This window comes from Schistocerca cancellata, chromosome 4, assembly GCF_023864275.1.
Source record: "Schistocerca cancellata isolate TAMUIC-IGC-003103 chromosome 4, iqSchCanc2.1, whole genome shotgun sequence".
Taxonomy (NCBI): Eukaryota; Metazoa; Arthropoda; class Insecta; order Orthoptera; family Acrididae; genus Schistocerca; species Schistocerca cancellata.
The window spans coordinates 192,020,296-192,036,460 of record NC_064629.1 but is presented as its reverse complement, the minus strand read 5'-3'; the positions used below and the strand labels follow the sequence as shown (position 1 = coordinate 192,036,460).

At 40.3% G+C, this 16,165-nt stretch overlaps 1 protein-coding gene across 3 annotated transcripts in view; it reads right to left on the bottom strand.

Annotated features, from left to right (window-relative positions):
• The window catches only part of LOC126184138 (high affinity copper uptake protein 1-like), a 154,951-nt gene that overhangs the window by 45,301 nt on the left and 93,485 nt on the right, over window positions 1–16,165 (bottom strand). The window contains exon 1 of one of the 3 annotated variants that reach the window (XM_049926508.1): window positions 9,392–9,495. The exons of the other annotated variants lie outside the window; for them this stretch is intronic. The gene's annotated coding sequence lies outside the window, so the exon portion shown is untranslated. Of the gene's footprint in view, window positions 1–9,391; window positions 9,496–16,165 lie in introns of those variants that run through there. 3 annotated transcript variants of the gene reach the window in all.

Here is a 16,165-nt window from a genome sequence, read left to right as displayed (position 1 = left end):
GTAACTCCTTGAAGTTGTACTAGCGATTTTAACACATATTCTTCCAAAGTAGCTCGAGTTTTAGTTCTCGCAATTTGTCTGCACTCCAACATTTCAGCTTCTCTCTAACTTCTTGCATCTCATTAATATTAGGTTACAGTCCCTATCAATGTCAGCACCTGTATAACTCTTGCAGTCCTTAGGTTGATTTCTGAGACTTTTCTGTCAAAATATAGTCAAATCTGGTGGAATCTTTGATCTGTGGCACCTTTCACACATATGTCCTTCTCAAAGTCTTCCTGGTAAGTACGTTCACAGCAACTAACTGGTCTCGAGCACAGAATTCAATTTAACTTTTGCCCTTCTCATTCCACCCACTAAGCCTAAACTCTAGTTATTTGCTGATCCCTACTTTCATCAACAAATGCATTTCAGTTCCCATCATAAATAAATTCTCATCTTTGATAATATTAATCAACTTGTTAAGTATGACAAATACTTAAATTTCAAAGTCATTCATATAAATGGCTGGCATTTATATTTGTGTATGATTACCATGACTATTGGATGTCCTGAAATTTCCTGAAAACAAGATATGCAGGTGAGTTTTTCTTAAGTTTAGGAAGTAGGAGGCAGGTGCTGGCAGAAATGATGCTGTAAGTGTGGGTCATGAGTCTTGTGCAGTCAGTATCTGACCCAATATAAATAATTATATGATCCATATGGCGAAAATCTGCCTCTCCTGTCCATCGCATCTCACAAATTACTAAAAAAAATTATCTGTATCCTTTTCAAAACAACAATTCCCCAAGGACAGATGGTATTTCCAGAGAAATGCTGACTGATGGGTGAGGAAGGCATGAGTACTTTACATTTAATATGTAATACAGTGTGAAAAATTGGAGAATGGCCTAAGGACTGTTCTAACTCTCCTTCACCAAAAGGGCTCAGTTAGGGACTGCTCCAATTACACAACTATAGCATTAATATCACATGCTAGCAAAGTCCTCCCGCACATAATGAACTAATGCCTAAAGACATTCCTGCAATAGCAGATTTCTGCAGAGCAGGTTTTGTGATGATAATGATATTTGGTTTATGGGGCACTCAACTGCACGGTTTTCAGTGTCCGTAAAAATTCCCAACCTTTACACAGTCCAGTCTTGCCACTTTCACAAAAGATGATGAAATGATGAGGACAACACAAACACCCAGTCCCTAGGTAGAGGCAGTTTTTGTGGCAGGTAACAGCACTTGAGAGGCAATCTTGAATATGCCGCAGGTAACTGAAAAAGTCATGAGTTCTGTGTCCCTATCTTAATTTGTTTCCTAGATTATAAAAAGGCCTTTGAGTGAGTCATATGGTACAGGTTGTGCCGTGTTCTCAATGAGTTTGGTGTTCCAAAACACCTAGTATCATTACTAAAACAGTATCATTACTATAACAGTCATATCATATACTGCAACCATGAAGGTGAAGGTGAAGGTGAATACTCTTTAGTTTTTCATTGTCACAAATGGAGTCAGATAAAGTTGTATACTGTCTCTACAGCTCTATAACATCTATGCAGAGTATGTCATCAAGAGAGCACTGGTGGATGGTATGGTAGAATTTCAGTTGACAGCAGGAAAATCAACAATCTAAACTTTGCACATGATACTACATTCATTTCCTTAAATGACGAACTTAGGGATCTGGTCTCCAGAGTGAAAACAACTTGTTTAAGTTTCAGTTGAGAGATAAACATGAAAAAAACTAATAGTTATTAATCATCAAGGTTTAGATCAAATTCTACTAACTGGGTGCTTAAAGGACCTGGAGGTAGTTAATGATCTCTGATCAACAACACAGGGAAGTACTATAAAGAAATAAAATGAAGAACGATCTTCATCCGAGCTGCAGTGGTTATACTCATTAAGACCTGCCAGAACTGGGCAATATCCAAAAAGACACACCTGGTGGAATTGTTGGTGTTTCCTGTGTTCTTGTATGGCTGTTAGACCTGAACCTTGAAAGCTAGTGATAAGAGCTGAATTAATGCCTTTCAGATGTGGTGTTGGCAGAAGATGTTATGCGAATCATGGACAGAAAGAAGAACCAATGCTTCCATTATGAAAGAACTTAGCACCACAAGAAGCTTATCTTCTCATGTTGGCCAAAGATACTTCAAGTGCCTTGGGCACATTTTAAAAAGGCAAGAGGATAATTTAGAAAAAAACTATCTAGCAAGGCAAAATCAAAAGCAGAAAACCATAAGGAAGAGCAGCAAGCAGATGGTTGGATCAAGCAAATAAGATTAGCAGCCTACCACTTCATATCATATTAAGAAGATCTGAAGATCGCTGTGGATGGAGATGCCAAGTTGAAGATTCAGTTACTTAAGAAATGAATGCAGAAACGAGGTCATGACACTCAGCAATAACTTAAGCAACTAATGATGATCATTTTCATTTCTACCTTTGAATTTCTACTTCCCCATCTGCCCATCTAGAACAACATTACACTTAGAAGGAATCCATCATGATATTTTAGCAGAGAACTGCATGTACGAGGCAAAGATGCACCAATTCCTCTACTGATAAATAGTTTTTAGTTTTCTTTCCAGTTTGTTTATTCAAATACTTTTAAATGACTGCACAAATTAATTAAAGCTACATCACATTTCAAATTTGCATCTGGAGCTTTATAAACTTCAATCCAATCTGTCATTTTTTCTAAAACATATGTCTGGTATCGTTAATTAGTCTCACTGAGTTTCAAGATGTTTCTATGAACATTTATCTTATTATTTTGAGTTTTATGAGTATCTACATACACTTTATTAATGTAAGTTTTACTGTTTTACTCTCTGAATGTTGAAAAATTTATTAAGAAGTTAAAATTATAAGATGCAAGTACTGTCTTTAAAATTAAGAGTAGAGTTAATGTCACACTGATGGTGAGGTCATTAGAGAATGGTTAACAGCTTGTATAAGAAGAGGATGAGTAAGGAAATCTGGCATGTCCTTTTCAAATAGTGTCCCAAATGTAAAACCAAAATCTTGACAACTGTGTCATATTGCTCAGTAATATTGTTTGTATTACTACTTCTATCTGATATTTTCGTTAATCTAAACTATTGTCAATTAATAATGTCCTATCATATAACAAATGATCAAGATCTCTAATAAACCACTCAAAATTTCCTTTGATGAATCTGTATGAAATTAAAATCACACATAACTTACTTTTTTCAGTAGCATCTCAATAACTAACAATAATGTTATCTGTGTACGTGTCTGTCACTTGCTGTGTCTGTGAATCAGAATAGCATGAAATCTGAGTTGTGGAACTGCAGTTTATTCATCTCGTGACGTACATTTCCAATCCATTTGGTTTGTATAAAGGAGACATGTCAAAAATTTATAATACAGGTACAATGATTTTTACACAAATAAATAATAGCACTAAAATAAATAATAACATTGTAATGATATTTCTTGGAATATATAACACATTGGATTCAGCTTAAATTTCCAGCACATCCTGCATGAATTCATCCACTGAATAATAACATTTCTGTGTCAGTGCCCCATATAGCTTTCTTTTAAGTGGACCAAATTTCCTCTGCATTAACTTGTTCTCTTTAAATTTATTACAAATTTTCATTCCCATGTATTGAGGTCCCTGGGCATACAGTTTGAGGAGGTGGGTGGGGAGCATAAAATTTTCTTTGTTTCTAGTATCATGTGAATGAACAAAATGGTTTCCCTCAGATAATTCATGTCTGGTATACAAAAAGATAATAACCTAATATTTTAAATTTCTATATAATGGATGTCATGGTTCTTTGTGATTTGCAAAGCACATATTTTGAATAATTTTTTTCAGTATTTTTAGTATCCGTACTACATTCGTCGACTTACCCCCAAAATAATACCTTATCTAATAATGGTTTCAAAGTAGCTCATATATGCTACTTTTCGTGTGTCCATGTCAGTTGCAGTTGATAGTATTTGCATCGCAAATGCAAAGCTGCTCAGTTTGTTTGCTAAGTATTCAACGTGTTCCTGCCAGCTCATTTTTTTTATCTACATTTAAACCTAAGAATTTGAATGAGTCAGCTTGTTCTATATCTTTGTTGTTGTGAACAAGCTTAATCTGCCCACATTTTGAGTATTTGTTTTTTAATTGCACCATATGAGTATTAGATAAGTTCAGATTCAACCCATTTAGTTGAAACCAAGTTTCTAAGATACTGAGGGTACTAATCACAGGTTTGGGAATTTTTTTCAAATCCTCATTTTCAACTAAGGCAAAAGTATCATCTACAAACACAACTGATGGGGAGCTGATATTTAATGGTAAGTCATTAACATAGAAGAGAAATAGGATTGGGCCTAATATAGAGCCTTGTGAAACACCCTGGAATCTTAAATCACAACTTATTACCAAAGAATGAAAGTGTGGCTTAAGTCATTATTGATAGTTGTGAATATAAAAAAACATACGTTATGGGCTGTGTAAATATTTAACATGTTGACAATGTATTCATGATGGAAATATAATGTTCTTTTAAACAACATACCTGACCTTGCTTGCTTAAGTGTTTATGGAGACCAAATATGGTCATCAGTCTCTCCTAGGCTTATGCCACTAAATCAACTGGCACAAGAGGCAACATGCATAACTATTTCTTTTTAATTTGGTTTACCTTTTTGAAGGGTTTTGTACCATGTTAAACAAAATAAATACAACCAAAATGCTGCAAAAACCGTGTAGTCGGTAATGGCTGTGTGATCACCAGGATACTTCAGCCACCTTGGCACTGTTATTTTTGAGTTGTTGGGTTGTACTTGAAATTTAAGTGCAGATAAAATTTAATACTATGTTTCTGGTGACAGTAATTAACATCTGATGAAACCTGGTACTTCCATAAACAAGTGATGAAGTTCTGTGAACTGCAAAGTGCTTAGAAAGTACACATTGTTCAGAGGAGAACATGGCCCAAGACAGTTTCTGGAACATATACCAACTGTGTCAAGTATTTGTCTCTTTCTGAAGCTAGAAGCTACTGTGCAGCACAATTCAAATTTCCACCTGTGGGCTAATCAAGTAACTGTTTTTGGAGGTTCTGGACACACAATTAGGTAAATACTGGCCTAGTCACAAAGTTTTGGCTCTTTTATTCTTTTCACATATAAACTGACTGACTTAAGACTGTAAACATTCCACTGCAGAAGAACGTAGGGTACAGGCCAGCAAGAAGCTGTAAAGCAAACTTCTTGTCTCAATAAGTTATTGAAGTTAGGGGATGCTACAGTTTCAAGCCCATCTCATACTCATCAATGTGGGTTGAAGACAATAAGGCAATCTCTCATTGCATACTTGAGAAAGGTCCTCATGAAGGTGGTATTATGTTGCTTTTCTCAACCCTGTATTGAAAAACAAAACTGTTTTCACATTGTGTGACTGTTCTTGCACAGCATATTGTTTAGTTTGTAGTGTTACAGGTGTGTATGTGATGAAAGGGAGGAAGATCATAAACTCTGTACTGGCACATAGCCATAATTGGCAATTCCATTTGATGGACAGATCTCTTCCACTTGTCTGCACGTTCCATTACCACAGCAGAGAGCTTTGGAATTTAGCTGTGAATTTTGGCACACACTTCAATGATCACAAATTGTATGCCGCCACCTCTCCTCCCCTTGCCGGTTACATATACTAATGGCACTTAATTAACTACCAAGATAAGAAGTGGTTACATGCGGATTTAGAGGCAGGACACGAGCGTCATGCAACATCTGCTACACAGATGGATTGTTCTACTGTCAAGTGTACACAAACTATTAAATTATGGGTGGTCAGAACCAGGAGCTAAAGGACTGTCACTTCAACCAAGAAGTACTTTGAGCTATGTGACATTTAACATCTAATAGTGTTGTGAGAAATTACCAGCAGATATACAAAAAGATATTGGAAATCTCTGGCCACCAAAAAGAACATTAAAATGTATATCTTATTAGCCAATTATTCGACAGCTCACCTGATTACTTAGGTTCAGAAAATGTCTGTTATCAGGCAGATAGCTGATGCTTGGTAAAATTAGCAGGAAATCTGCTACTTTGAAAATAGCTGCTGCTTTTTGATGACCCTACAATTACCTTACTCTTCACAAGCACTAATAGTAAGAAGAACAAGGCGAAAAATTCTCAACCTGGCATCGAAAAAAGATGTTTATTAGATCAAAACTGTACTAATTTTTTGAAGAGGTTCCCTATTAGGACGAGGCATGGTATCTCAAATGTTCATAAATTTTGGATAAAGAACTGTACTTTGGTTTATCCATCTGAAAAAAAAAACAAAAAAACGCGCACAACAAGACTACTTTCAAAAGCAGTGAAGCTTGAACTTTCTGCAGGAAAAGCTGACTTACATTACTGTGCAACAAGAATAACCAAAACAAAAACAAAAATTCATCTACTTCAATGCAACCTCTAAACTAGGCTTAACATTAATCACCTCATTCTTGTAATAGCAGTTTAGTGATACTTGTCAACACAATGTACAAAATTAGCTTCTCCTTGTTTCGTACGTCTACAAACATATTCCGAAAGCCACCATATGGTGTAAGGCGTATTGTATCTTGTGCCATAGCCAATCCCTTTTCCGTTTCACTCGCAAATGGAGAGAGGGAGAAACGACTTTCGATATACTTCCGTACGAACCCTAATTTCTCTCGGTTCTTACGCTAAATGTACTACTTTGACAGCAGCAGAATCACTCAGCAGTCAGCCGCAAATGCCGGTTCTCTAAATTTTCTCAATACTGTTCCGTGAAAAGATCATCCGGCGATTCACATTAGAGTTCACAGAACATTTCCGTAATCATGGCGCGTTGATTGGACCTATGGGTAAGAAATCTAGCAGCACGCCTCTGAATTGCTTCCATGACTTCCTTTAATCCTATCCGGCGGGGATCCACAACCTTCGCGTCGTACTGAAGAAAGGGTCTCACAAGTGTTCTGAACGCAGTCTGCTTTATAGATGGATACACTTTCTTCGAATTCTTCCAATAAAGCGGAGTGGAGCATTCGCCTACCCTACTATCGACCTTACGTGCTCGTTCCCTTTCATATTGCTTTGCAAACTCTTGATATTTAATTGACGCGACTGTGAAACAGCACACCACTAAAGCTGTCTTTGAATACGGTATTACTGAAATGTTTATTTTACTCATTAACATTAGCTTACTTTCACCCACATTAAAAGCAATTCATCACAACTAATACAAATTCCTTAAAGACATACTCACTCGGTCTATAGTCACTCAAGTGATAATAGCATTATCAGGAAACAGATCAGATCACTGCCTACTCGATCCAATAGTTATTTTATGTTCATGCTGAACAGGAATGGTCGTACATACTTCCTTGAGAGTCTCGTGACGCCACAGTTGTCTCCGATGAACACGAACAGTCCACGATAATGTGCTAGGTGCTATTACTCACAAAGTCTTCGAGCCAGTTAAACATTTGTGAACCTATTCTGTATCCTCGGGCTTTTCTTAACATTTTACTGTGTTGTACAACGTCGAACACCATAAGAAAACCTAAGAATATTGACTGTGTTGTAGTGTATGCACCTTACGTGCCTATTCTATTTCATGTTGCTTTGCAACATTATGCCTAGATATTTCAAAGAGACGACTGTGTCAAACACTGCACCACTAATGCTGTAGTCAGACACTATGGGATTGTTTTTACTACTCATCTGCATTAACTTACATTTTCACACACTTAGAACAAGCTGCCATTCGTCACAACAAATAGAAATTATATCCAAGTCATCTCGTACTCTCCTGCAGTCACTCAAAGAAGGAACTTTCCCGTACACTGTAGCGACATCAGCAACTATCACCGAGCGAGTTTGCGCAGTTGTTAGCACACTGGACTCCCATTCACGAGGACGACGTTTCAACTCCACGTCCGGACATCCACATTTAGGTTTTCCGTGATTTCCCCAAGTCGCTCCAGGCAAATGCCGGGATGGTTCCTTTGAAAGAGCACGGCCGATTTCCTTCCCCATTCTTGAGACAATCCGAGCTTGTGCTCCGTCTCTAACGCGATGTCAACGGGACATACAAACCCAATCTCCCTTTCCTTTCCATCAACAAATCGAAGATTGCTGCTCATCCGTCAGATATCTTATGTATAAATAGAGAAAAGTGATCTCATCACAATTTCCTGCGGCACTATTGGAGATATCTTTTCGTCTGATGAACACTCGCCGTCCAGGACAATGTACTGGGTTCTATTACTTATAAAGTCTTATCCACTCACATATGTGAGCATTCCCTGTGCTCGGACCTTTGTTAACAGTCTGCAGTGAGTGTCAAACTCTTTCCGGAAATCTTGGAACGCCTGTTGCCCATCATCCGTAGTCTGCAGGATATGTGAGGAAAGGGCAAGCTGAGTTTCACACAAGCGATGCTTTCTAACTCTATGTTAATCTGTGGGTATAATCTTTTCTCCCTCCAGGGAATTTATTCGAACTCAGAATACGCTCAAGAATTCTGCAGCAAACAGACGTTACGGATATTGGTCTGTAATTCTGCGGTCCGTTATTTTACCCTTCTTATATACGAGAGTCATCTGCGTTTTTTCCCAGTCGCTTGGGACTGGATTCACGATAAATGCAGTATACGTAAGGCGACAATGCAGAAGAGTACTCGCTGTAAATCCGAATTGTGATTCCATCTGGGCATGTTTTCAACTCTTCCAGTTGCTTCACTGCCAGGAATGTCTATTTCTACGTCCTCCATACGGGAGTTCGTGCGGCGATCGAACGACCGTATATCTGTACAATCCTCCTGCGTGAATGACGCAAGATGTTGAACGTCAGTATTCCTTTTGCTGTCATACGCTGCCACTCCATCCTGGTCTACAAGTGACATAATAGAAGCCTCCGACCTGCTAAATGATTTTATGAAGGACCAAAATTTTCCAGGATTCTCGGCAACATCTTTTGCTATCGTAAGACGAGGGTGTTGTACGCTTTGCGTATCGACTTTTTTTTTAGAAGCACGAATTTCTACTGTCTTATTTGGGCACTCTTTTTTGAACCGGAAGTGCAACAATCTGTTTCTTACTCAGCATATACTTCTCGAGAGCGCGATTTACAATCGGTTTAAATTTTGCCCATAATTTCTTGGAACCCTGAACATCTCTGAATATTCTCTTCAGAACACAATTAATTAATTAATAAACTAATTAATTAAAGATACTAAAACCCGATATCAACACTAAGCCGCCCTTCCCATGTGTAGTTTGTCACATCATAATCATGAAATTAAGACGTGGATGTACTCTGTGTGCACGGAGTTTACACAGGTCCTCCCGTTTCCCAAGATATATTTCATTACTATTACCTTTATCAGCACGAATCTGCTGTTTGCCACTAGTATCACTTCACGTTCTAGATGTCACTGGTAGCCGGTCCTTTGCGGCCGCCCTATTATAAACTTGGTATCGGTACTTCTGCCGCCAATCTCCTTTGCAGCAGGTGACAGGTTCCTAACCGGCTATTAGGAGTAAAATATGCAATCGGCTTATCTGAAGGATGAAAGGTGTGCAGTAGAGTGCCGTGCGACCGATGCTCCACTTCCATGTTGGCCGTGTCAAGGTTGCGAACATAGCGTGCAATAAGCACTGTTTTGTTTTGCCTTCATTCTTCTCTAGCTCGGTGGTATGATCAAGGATGCGAACATAGTGTACATTAAGAAGTGTCTTTTTTTTTTTTTTTTTTTTTTTTTGCTTCGTTCTTCTCTTGCTCGGTGATACGATCATTTTCGCAAACCTACATGACTAGCATCAGAGACTACAACTTTCATATCTCCAGTTTTCTGTCGATTTATTTCAACTGAGCACTGGAAGGAGTGCCCACGACTATTACTCGGCATAAGAGTTACCGCGTACACTCTGACCTTCCCATTTAAGTACAATGATCAGCCAAAACATTACGGTGTTCGTCCACTTCTGGAACGCAATTCAGCAGTGATTCTGCGTACCATGGTAAGCAAAAGAAATTAACACAGGAGTGAGACTGACCTACTGCGCTTTCCTTAGGTTTCATCACATTAGTGTGTACAACCAGTTTTATTTTATGGCAGTGAGGCGTGGACCTTTCCAAAACTGAGGATTTTTCTCAGCGGGCAAAGGGGGTGCCTGACGGAAATCAGTGGAAGAGACAGGTTAATAAAAGATTAAGCAGGGAATAATCTGAAGTTGGTGATTCAATTACAACTGTGATGAAAATGAAATGAGTAGGCGGGACATGGAGCCACGCAAATCGATAGTCATAGGAAGTGCAGGGAAGTGCTGCTCGATTCCAAGAGAGGAGACTGACCGAGGTGACGACCTGATAAAAGGTGGCCAGAAAACATTACAAATCACATAGGAGTAACATAGATGGGCATAGCTTAAGAATTGGTGGTGGTGGTGATTAGATAAGTCAGCTTAACAAGAGGAGGAAACATAACTAATTCATTAGTACAAACGGAATTGTAGATAGGTCTAGTTTCATTTTGTTCACAATACATACAGACTGATGAGCCAAAACATTATGACCACTGCCCACTGCGAGGTTGTACGCTGCCTGGTAGCGCTGCGGGGACATGGCGTGGTAAGGGAAGTACACTACTGGCCATTAAAATTGCTACATCAAGAAGAAATTCAGATGATAAACGGGTATTCATTGGACAAATATATTATACTAGAACTGACATGTTTTCGCGCAATTTGGGTGCATAGATCCTGAGAAATCAGTACCCAGAACAACCACCTCCGGCCGTAATAATGGCCTTGATACGCCTGGGCATTGAGTCGAAAAGAGCTTGGATGGCGTGTACCGGTACAGCTGCCCATGCAGCTTCAACACGATACCACAGTTCATCAAGAGTAGTGACTGGCGTATTGCGACAAGCCAGTTGTTCGGCCACCATTGACCAGACGTTTTCAATTGGTGAGAGATCTGGAGAATGTACTGGCCAGGACAGCAGTCGAACATTTTCTGTATCCAGAAAGGTCCGTACAGGACCTGCAACATGTGGTCGTGCATTATCCTGCTGAAATGTAGGGTTTCGCAGGGATCGAATGAAGGGTAGAGCCACGGGTCGTAACACATCTGAAATGTAACGTCCACTGTTCAAAGTGCCGTCAATGCGAACAAGAGGTGACCGAGACGTGTAACCAATGGCACCCCATACCATCACGCCGGGTGATACGCCAGTATGACGATGACGAATACACGCTTCCAACGTGCGTTCACCATGATGTCGCCAAACGCGGATGCGACCATCATGATGCTGTAAATAGAATCTGGATTCATTCGAAAAAATTACGTTTAGCCTTTCGTGACCCAGGTTGAGTACACCATCACAGGCGCTCCTGTCTGTGATGAAGCGTCAAGGGTAACCGCAGCCATGGTCTCCGAGCTGATAGTCCATGCTGCTGCAAACGTCGTCGAACTGTTCGTGCAGATGGTTGTTGTCTTGCAAACGTCCCCATCTGTTGACTCAGGGATCGAGACGTGGCTGCACGATCCGTTACAGCCATGCGGATAAGATGCCTGTCATCTCGACTGCTAGTGATACGAGGCCGTTGGGATCCAGCACTGCGTTCCGTATTACCCCCCTGAACCCACCAATTCCATATTCTGCTAACAGTCATTGGATCTCGACCAACGCGAGCAGCAATGTCGCGATACAGTGAAGCGCAATCGCGATAGGCTACAAACCGACCTTTATCAAAGTCGGAAACCTGATGGTACGCATTTCTCCTCCTTACACGAGGCATCACAACAACGTTTCACCAGGCAACGCCGGTCAACTGCTGTTTTTGTATGAGAAATCGGTTGGAAACTTTCCTCATGTCAGCACGTTGTAGGTGTCGCCACCGGCGCCAACCGTGCTCTGAAAAGCTAATCATTTGCATATCACAGCATCTTCTTCCTGTCGGGTAAATTTCGCGTCTGTGGGACGTCCTCTTCGTGGTGTAGCAATTTTCATGGCCAGTAGTGTATATGAACGGAGCAGAGACGGGTGGGAATCACTCTAGCGACGATAAGTGGTGCAAATGCGGAAATCCGCCGACTTAAGCGACTTTGACAAAAACCGGATTGCTGTGACGCAGTGCCTGGGGGAGAGGATATCGGAAACGGCTAAGCTGATCCGCTGTTCACGTGCCACTGTCGTAAGCCTCTATGGAAAGTGATTGAAGAATGCTGAAACCACGAGTAGGCGACAAGAAGTTGGACGTCCATACCTCATCACAGAGAGTCCCGGATCTAAGGGGAGGGGGAGACAGTGGTATATACCGCGGGCGGCAGTTTCAGGGGCGCCAAATTCATATTCTTGAGGAAAAAAACCTTGCTTCACTAAGCGCCTAGCATTGGTCTTTCGATTATTCATATGAGTTGGTTTTTGAACACATTCTAAGTTGATTTCTGAACGAATCATAAGTCGATTTTTGAATTCATGCATGATGTACGTAATGTCTCTGCCATGGGAATCCCTGTCACATCTAGAAGTAAAAAAACTTTCCCGCAGACAAAAGGGAATGGGGCTATACGAGCTGAGCCGAATAAACCCGAACTGACGAATACCAATCGCTGTTTGTTTACGTGGTTGACTGTGTGTGCGAATGATCAGCGTTGTTATCATTATTAGCGAAATCCATAGATTCAGACTACCAGACTGGAAATAAACGGTTAACTGGAATAACAGGTAAGAAAGATTACATATTATCTTCTATGTGTATCCAAGGAAATGAAATTTTGACGGAAAATTTTTGCCAGATCGCTACACCACTAAGGGCCAGTTGGAATCGCTCCACAATGCCGCAAACTCTTCCATTTTCCACATGTTCTAATGTCTTCCACATTTCTTGTCAATAAGAAACACCGGCTCTGTCTTTTATTTCAGTCGTACTGTGTGTTGTGAGAGCAACAGTAGCATAATTTATGCATGTGATGTCCAGCTTTCAATCAGAGCCAATGGATTGAGACGTGTTAATGTCAGTTTAGCACCTGATACGGACCTCGAAGTCATGGTAGAAAAACAAAATGTATGACTGTGTAGAGAGCTGGAATCATACACTGCTCCGATATGTTACAGCAAAAACACAAATGTATCAAACAACAGCAAAAACAACAACAACACAGGGACCCTCTCTTGCACTTATAGTCGGTGGGATTGGTTCTCCTACAGTACAAGCGAAACAAAGACTGCGCTTTGTTAGCAGAACACTTAGAATATGCGACAAACCGACTAAAGAGACAGCCTACATTACACTTGTCCGTCCTCTGCTGGAATATTGCTGCGCGGTATGGGATCCTTACCAGGTAGGATTGACGGAGGACATCGAAAAAGTGCAAAGAAGGGCAGCTCGTTTCGTGTTATCGCGCAATAGGGGTGAGAGTGTCACTGATATGATACGCGAGTTTGGGTGGCAGTCACTGAAACAAAGGCGGTTTTTTTGCGGCGAGATCTATTTACGAAATTTCAATCACCAACTATCTCTTCCGAATGCTAAAATATTTTGTTGACACCCACCTACGTAGGGAGAAATGATCATCGTAACAAAATAAGAGAAATCAAAGCTCGAACGGAAAGGTTTAGGTGTTCCTTTTTCCTCCTTCTGGCTGTAATGGAGAGAACCAATTTAGGAATTCTATAGTGCTTTAAAAACCCAATCGCGACATCAAATTCCCGACCCACAGCGATCTCTGACATCTAGCCATAACTTATTACTACGGATTGGATTGCGGTTTAAGTGTGTCATGTTTAGTGCTTCTCAATACATCGCAGTGGTATTTGTTTTTGTTACTATCCTATCACACGATAGACCCTTTCCTCCCTCCTTCTTCGTCCTGGTGTAACTTCGAAAACCAGTCAACTCAGGAATTCTATAGTACTTTTAAAAAAGAAAATACACTTAGCAGACCTATAGTGGTTGGGAACTTCCTAACTGAGACGGTCTAAATTCACATCGAAATTAGAAATTTCAACTACCATTTCTTACATCACTGCTTCCAATCTTGATGTCAAATAATAACAGGTTTGGACTATTTAATGAAATTTCTCATCAAAAACATAACAATATTGTTTACGCACGCAAACTAGTGTGCAGTGTCGATCTTTTGTGTGTGTGTGTGTGTGTGTGTGTGTGTGTGTGTGTGTGTGCGTGTGTGAGCGTTTGTGCGTGTGTGTGTTCGAACACCTATATTAACGATTTAATTAATATTTCCTGTGGCACATATTCTGAAGCAACATTTGTGACATCTTCAAGATACATTATTCTGCACGAGATTTAATAACTCTGGAAGCAGTTCGTGAAGTGTACCACAAGAAAGTGCGATAGAAAGGCTGGGGCAGTTTAGAGTCCATGGCGGAATGAAAATTATAGCTCTCTCTCTCTCTGTGTCAACTCTTATTTTTTTTATTTTAACGGTATTTCGAGAAAGCCTGCTACTAGTTTTGTGACATCGTCAATCTTTGTGTGTGAAATAGCTACCGCGTCCGCCTTATATCCCCTAATCACGATCTTGTGACCCGAAATTAATTAGTTCTTGACTTCAGCAGTATTTCTGGACCGATTCGCAGCCAGGCATTTGCTTTGGAAGGAAGGAGTCTCGCATGTGCTGGTATCCGACGTGTTGTTTCACGCATGCAGACCACTTGAGATGGCAGAGGGTGCCGACACGATGTATGCTTTCGTTCCACGGTTAGCGCGGTACTTCACAAAGTTGTGGTGCAGCCGACAGGCGACAACGGTGTGGAAAGCTCGCTGGCGTTTCCTTGTCACTACGGCGCGCCCCGGCTCCGGACAGCCTGCGCCGTTTGGGAGACGTGAGAGAGTTTTTCAGACATGTTTAAGCGATCTGTGACAGTGTAATTGCACGTTTCCTTACACGCTCGGAATGAAGAAGCGCCACAATCGTTTAAATATTCCACACGCTGCAACTGATTTCCCGACACATTCTTTAAATAAACTATATTCTATAGCTCGTATCCGATAATGGTTGAAATAAATAGTATTCGATACAATGCAGTCAATTTCTCGACAATTTTTTTTAAATAAACGAATAAACTATATTCTAAACACTGCCTTGTATCCCTTAACAGTTTATTTAAACAATGTTCCACACGTTGTCCAAATTGTTTAACTAATATTCATTCCATACACTGCAATCGATTTCCCGCCAAATTCTTCATGTAAAAAAATAAACTATATTCCATACGCCGCTTTGTATCCCATAAATTGTTTAAATAAGCAATATTCCAGACATTGTCTTGCCTACTAGAAATTGTTTAAAGTATATTTCATATACTGCAATAGATTTCCCGCCAAATTCTTTAAATAAATAATTAAACTATATTCCATACACTGCCACGTATCCTGTAAATTGTTCATTTAAACACTATTACACATATTGTCTACACTGTTTAAACAATATTCCATACATGGCGATTTCCCACCAAATGGCGAATCAATTGAGTCTTAAAACCCACCAGTTTCCATGTGGGGGAAGGGCTGGGGGGTTTCCCAGAGGGAAAAGCGTTAATCAAATGGTTCAAATGGCTCTGAGCACTATGGGACTTAACATCTGAGGTCTTCAGTCCCCTAGAACTTAGAACTACTTAAACCTAACTAACCTAAGGACATCTCACACATCCATGCCCGAGGCAGGATTCGAACCTGCGTGGTTCCGGACTGAAGAGCCTAGAACCGCTTGGCCACTGCAGCGGCAAGCGTTAATAAATTGATCAAGTTAATTAATTAGTAAATAAAATTGATATCAAAAGTGTGCTTATATCGGTCAGGTGCGTTCCCAGGAGGTGGGTTAGGAGGAGGAAGACGAGAAGGGGGATAGAGTGGGGGGGGGGAGGTGACATGGAACACCACTTAACTGAACATTTGGTTAAGGATGGATTACCCCAGGGGGTCATAATCCCCTTAGTAGAAAAATAGGTTAAGGACCTGTCAATCAAAAGAGAACAATAGGTTTGCCCCTGATGTAGGCAACCTGCACTATCAAAACGCCCTTGCAACCCCCTTACTCCACTACTCTCGATGAATACTGCAATGACAAATGCATTTGGGTAAAAATTCTTCTTCTTCAAATAATTTAAATTATATAATCA